The sequence below is a fragment of the Ovis canadensis genome, chromosome 1 (assembly GCF_042477335.2).
Source record: "Ovis canadensis isolate MfBH-ARS-UI-01 breed Bighorn chromosome 1, ARS-UI_OviCan_v2, whole genome shotgun sequence".
Lineage (NCBI taxonomy): Eukaryota > Metazoa > Chordata > Mammalia > Artiodactyla > Bovidae > Ovis > Ovis canadensis.
The window spans coordinates 19,348,738-19,354,737 of record NC_091245.1 but is presented as its reverse complement, the minus strand read 5'-3'; the positions used below and the strand labels follow the sequence as shown (position 1 = coordinate 19,354,737).

General features: G+C 56.9%; 1 protein-coding gene across 5 annotated transcripts in view; it reads left to right on the top strand.

The window, feature by feature from the left end:
* Nucleotides 1-433: 433 nt before the first annotated feature.
* Nucleotides 434-6,000, top strand: part of SLC6A9 (solute carrier family 6 member 9) — a 31,932-nt gene continuing 26,365 nt past the window's right edge. The window contains exon 1 of one of the 5 annotated variants that reach the window (XM_069588946.1): nt 434-754. The gene's annotated coding sequence lies outside the window, so the exon portion shown is untranslated. Of the gene's footprint in view, nt 755-2,182; nt 2,958-6,000 lie in introns of those variants that run through there. The other 4 variants (XM_069588952.1, XM_069588947.1, XM_069588948.1 and 1 more) reach the window with 4 other exon arrangements.

Genomic DNA, 6,000 nt, shown 5'->3' with positions numbered 1-6,000 from the left:
CGAGCCAGTGTAGGTTTGACCAAACCAGTGAGCGGGTCCGTGGAGAAAGGACCCCCAAGCCCTCCAGTCCCAAGGAGGAGGACCCAGGCCTTACCCAGCTGTGCCCACAGTCCCCAGCGGCACCGCTCTAAAGGGGATGGAATTTGCTCAGACTTCTCTCTAGGGGGAACGCAGGCGCAGAAGGCCGGGGGCCTGGCAGGCTAACTCCAGCCCCAGTCCCCCAAGTGCCCCAGGCCTTTCTGGCTTCTTTCCAGCCTAGCCGAAGGGGACGACATCTACTTCCTCCAAGGGCCCCAGCTGGAGGGCAGCGAGGACGGGGCGGAGCAGGGGGCTCCTTTGCGGAGCCCACTCCCAGGGGTTCGTGGGGTTCAATCGTCGGAAAGCTTGGAGCAACTTGTAATTTTATTCCCTGGGAGGAGGAGCCTGAGAAGTTGGCCGGGGGGTGGGGATGAGAATGGGGTGGGGGGGTGGCGTGGGTGGGCAGGGCGGCCAGGGGAGCTGCTCCGAGAGGGGAGGGACTTGGCTAGGTCTCCCAAGCCTTCTTCACTCTCCAAACTTTCACCAAACTCTTGGCCCCCGCCTCCCCGAAACCAAAACACAACAAGCTCAGGAGGAGCGACGAGCAGCTCCGCGGGGCGGGCAGACTTGCGGCGGCACATAGCCTCAAGAGGCTGATGCAACTTTCCCTTTAAGAAAGCCACCTGGGCGCACCGCGGCTCGGACCCAGCTCGCCTGGGCCGGGGGCTGCAGTATGGTAAGGGGGCTATGGGAAGGGGGCGCTGCGGCCCGAGCCTCTTTCTATCCTGCCGTCGGTCTGGGTGTTTGGTTGGCTCCACGGGGCTGAGCCCCAGGAAGAGCGAGCGAGAGAGCGAGCGAGCGAGTGTGTGTGTGTGATCGCGCATGCATGCGGGCATCTGTGGATGAGAGTGGGTGCACGCGTGGGGATGTCTGTCTCGCCGGAAAGGTCGGGTAGGTGCGTGCGTCTGGGTGTCACCGCTGTCACCAAGGAGCTGCAGCGGGCAGAACGGCGGCGCCGGGCGGCGGCGGGGTGGGGGGGTGGTGGCTGCTCCTGGAGGAGGGGGAGATGCGTGCCGATGCCGGTTTGGTCCCGGGCGGCGGGCGCGTGAAAGTACCGGCAGCTCCGGAACCAGAGCGTCTGTACGAGGCGCCAGTGGGTCTGCGCGCTGGGGCCTGCCGACGCCGGGCACCGGCGACCCGGGTCTGCGCCCCGCATGCGGGCTCCTGCTCTCCATCTTCTCGCCGGCCGCCGGCCGGCCTGGCTGCCTATCTGGCCCCTCCAGCCGCCCTGCCTCCCTATCTGCTCGCCCACTCGCCGGTCGGGTGCGGGTTCCCGCGCGCCCAAAGGTCCTGGGAAGCCGTGCCAGGGAGTCTCGGTGCCCTCGGACCCTTGTCTGCGGCTCCCGGCTTTGGGAAGGGGTTACGGCCACGGTATTCTCGGGCGGTTGCTCTCCCGGGAAGAATCCGCGCCCTCCCCACCCCAACCTTTATTCCGGGTGTGAGTAAGGCGGGCCTGAGCGGCCGCAGGTAAGGGTAGGGGCCTAGCAGCCCCGGGCGCCCACCCCCAACCGGTGCCCCGCACCCCGCAGACAACGGCCGACGGGAGCAGACCGCGAGGCTGGGGCCGGGAGGGAGGGGGGCTTTCCCGGAGGGCCGGGAGGGGCCCGAGCCGGCCCGGGGGCGGGGCAAGGGGGCGGGGACCTGGGCGCCCCGGTACTTTTCCACCGCAGGGGCCGGGGGGCGGGGTCACCGCCCCCACACCAGCTGAGAGGCCCACACGTGGCGGCTGATGTAACGCCCGCTCCCGACACCTCGCACCGGGATTAAGGCGAGCGCGCCGGCTTCGAGGAATCCGGGCTCTCCAGGCGGTGCTACAGCTTTGAAAGCAACCTCGCCTTTTCCTGCCGCTCAGGGGCCTCTTTTTAGCGGACCCGCGGCTTCTTAAAGGAGCCGCGCCCCCTTTTCTCCGCAGGCCACGCCCCCTCGCTGGCCACTCTTAAAGGAGCCGCGTCCCCGTCTCTCTGACAGCTCTCTCATAAAAGATAAAGGCCGGCGGGGGGGGGGGGGGGGGGGGGGGGCGGGGGTGGTGGTGGTGCCTGAGTGGAGAAGGAGAGAAGGGCCTGAGAGGTTAAAGAACCCCAAAGTGAGGGAGTGTGAGAAGATTGGAGGGTAGTGGGTGAGGGGGGACTGGTTCTAGGAAGGGACTAATGGGCGACACTGAGCATGCCCAAGTGTTCCAAGCACCGCAGAGAAAACGCCCCCTTAACTCGGCCTACACTGCGACTGCGGCTCAGTGCCCAGCTCTGAGGATGCAGAAGAATCACACCTCTGCCCTGGGATTTCTCCAGCTGGTGGGGAAGGCAGATTTGGACACAAGTAACCATGCTACAACGGCTGCGTGTGAGGAACGTGTTGATCAGATGTACACTGCGTGCATTGGGGGTAACCGGGGGGCACAGTGGGAAGACTGCAAGCGGAAGAGAAAGGAAGGCTTCTTGGTGGTAATGGCTTTGAAATGGCTTTGAAGATGGGTGGGGTATATACAGATGGAAATGGGAACAAGGGTGCTCAAAGAAGAGGGAATTGCCTAAGCAAAGGCATGAAGGCAAGAACCCTCTGGGGATGCTGGATAGTCCCACATGGCCCGCAGGTGGCCATAAGAGGCTGTAGATAGCTGATTTGGGCTCTAGGCAGAACTAAGGGCCCTTCCCCACTCCCACAGCCCCTCCCCTCCCTCCATCACAGTGAATGGGAAATTACGCTTCCTCTTCTTTCTCCTAAACTGTGAGGTTCTTGAAGGCAGGAAAAGAACATGTCACCTTTCCATCCCCAGCAATGACTTCAAGGCTTGGCCCAGATGGACCCTTAACATTGACTGACCTGACAGTCCTGTCTGGAGGAGAAGATGACTGAGCAGTGAGACAGTAAAGATGGACCAGGTCCTATGACTATCCTCTCCCTGTCCTTCCTTGGGTGGCTCATAGGCAACTTGAACCCAGCTCACCCAACCTAGCTCATCCTCTCCCCACTCCAGACCTGCAGCATCCCCAGCATTTCTGTTCCTGGAATGGGCACTGGCTTCTTCCTATAATACCCATAGAAACCAGAGACCCCTCCTTATCCCTCACCCCCAAGTCCAATACATCACCAAGTCCTACCAAAGTTACCTTCTATATTTTTCTCAAATCTGTGCACCTCTCTTCACCCCGTCATCACCTTCCTGAACCAAGCCCCCTCATTCCTGGCCTGGCCTATTGCTAGTCAATTTCCTTTCTTCCTCTCTCCCCTCCCTCCAGTCCTTTCGCCATACTAATCTAGGTTGGCGTTTTCAAAATGCACACGCCACCAATTGCTCCTCCTAGCAGTTACAATTCGGGTTTAAAGACTTCAGTGGCTGTCACTGCCCTCAGGATAAAGATCAAAACAAGGCCCCATAGACCCTGGCCCTGCTTATGCATTTACCTTCATCTTTGGCCACTTTCTCCCTCACTCTCTGAGCCCCAGGCTCCTGGTCTTTCTCTGTATTATTTCATTTGCTTGAATCTCTCTTCCTCTTCTGTTGCTCACTGTTGCCTAATCATGCCCCTCTGACTCTTAAACATCACTTCCTCAGGAAAGTCCTCTGTAACTCTCAGACAAGGCCAGGCCTCACTGGTACAGACTCTGGTAAAGAGGATCTTTCACTTTCGCACCCTTTATCATAGGCTCTAATTATACGCATTTGAGTCACCGGTTTCACTTGTTTCCACCCAACCTGTAAGCTTCAGGAGGCCAGAGACTCAAGAGTTCTTGGTGCCCAGCACAGGTGCCCAGAGCAAGCCTGAAATAAATATTTGTGGAATAAATGAACTGAACTGTGGCCAGCCCTAACTGCCTGCTGAACAATTTAGGCCATATCCTGTTGGCTGTGGAAGACTATTGGAAGGAATCAGGGTTTTAGGACTTTGGGAAGATTAATGGATTGGAGGGAAGGAGAAAGTGGAGGACTTGTAGAATCGAATATTAAGCAGAAACTTCAGAAGGTACAAAGGAAGTATAATTAGCCCCATCTTCCAGATTGAGAAAACCAAGGGTCAGAGAGGTTAAGTAACTTGCTTGAAGTCACATACCTAGTGAGTTGGCAGAGTCAGTTCCTCCTCCCAGGTCCCAGAGTCCAAGCACTTCATCACAAGTTAACCTGACTCTGACCCACATGGCACAGATAGAGAAGAGCTTGTCAATAGTTGCCCATATATGGTGAGGGGCAGGCCTGGTGCCAGGGTAATGTGGATGCCCAACCCCTATCAGAGGACCTGACCTATCATAGGCTTTCAGGTGGTACTTTTTGAATGGATGGATGGGGCCATTTAACAGGAATAGCAGAGGCAGGAGAAGTAGCAAAGCTTTGCACCCACCCAACTCATTGTCCTGGGAGCCACGGCCAAGGAGTCTTTTTCCCACCGAGAAGGAGAAGCGCCTTGAGCACAAGGGCCATATTTGCATTGTTCAGGGATATCACCCTGTAGCCCAAGTTCCAGGACAGTGTCCTCAGTTTACCCATCTGACCAGAAGGCACGATGTCCAACCCGTGAGGTGGCTCCACTTCATTACCATCCTCATTGTCATTATTATTTGTTAGCCAAAGAGTGACAGCTTTGAAGACAATAAGTCTAGAGTTTATAGCTTGGAGGCAGGGATGTGGTGAGTGAGAACAAGAGTATGATCACATTCCCTCTTCTTCTGACCGACCCCAGAAGACCAAAGCCATGAGCAGGGACTTCTTGAGAGGGGCAAGAAACCTGGCCTGGATGACTAAGGGGAATGGTCACAAGTCACACCCTTGCCTGGCCCTGAGGAGGTTATGCAGGACATCCTGCGACCAGGGGAAAGGCCGAAGGGAACCTAGGGAAGATTTGCATAGGCAAAGAAAAGCTGGTTCCTCCTCTCTTCTAGCTTTCCAATGACTTCCTTGGTCTGCGGGTGAACTCTTAAGGTGGCTGTGGGTGGGGCCAAGTGACACGAAATAGCCTTTGCACTACAGTCCACAACTGAAGTGACTTAGCAGCAGTAGCAGCCACTCCCTGAGAGTACCCAGAGAAGACCCCAGTCCTTCCTGTGACCCATAGAAACCTCCTATGAAGGGTGAACCTCCCTGTCCATCTGACCACGGGTTTTCCTCCCTTGAGAGCATTCCTTGAGGCTCTCGAAGTTTGATTCCATTCCTGTAGCGTGATTTCATTCCTGTGGCACGTCAAAAACTACTTTGTCTTGCATCTGTATCCATCCCTCGACATCAAACATTCAGACACCAGCAGCCGCATGGCCGTGCCTCCTGTCAGTCTGTCTGCTCCCCACCCCGCACTGCCAGCCCCACTTGACTCTGAAAGATCTCTTGAGCTGACCTGGCTCCTGATTCCAAGGCCTCAGTGTTATCCATTTCCCTTCAACTCAATTCCACCAACACTTTCTGCAAGCTGAGCTGGGCACAGAGGAGTCAATAAAACATATCCGACCCTTCAGGGAACTGGCCAACCCACAGTTGACAGACATAAGCAAATATGTCTAGAGTGAGTTTATAAGGACACTGGTAACACAAAACACAAAAGAGGAAGCAATTTGTTCATTCTGGAGTGGAGTGGGGGCCATGTCAGGAAAAGCTACAGAAGAGAAGTAACACTGAAGCAGGGTCCCAAAGGGTTTGTAGAATTTCACCAGGGGAGCAGAAGTCAAGGTGTTCGGCAGGGGCCCGCCTGAGCAAGGGCACGGAGGCATGCCTGCACATGCTGTGCTTGCTGTGCCCAGAGCTTCTGTCTGGTCCAAGTTAGTGATGTAACAACAAGCCCAGATGCCTGGAGCCCAGGCTGAGCAGCACCAGGATAAGGAAGGCCCATCCTGGCCGCTTGGCCGGAGCGAGGTGGGGGAGCATGTGCTGATCCAAGCTGACTCCCCTTCAGGGGAAAGGTTGAGGCCATTCACACAGACAATGAAGGAATTGGACCCTGT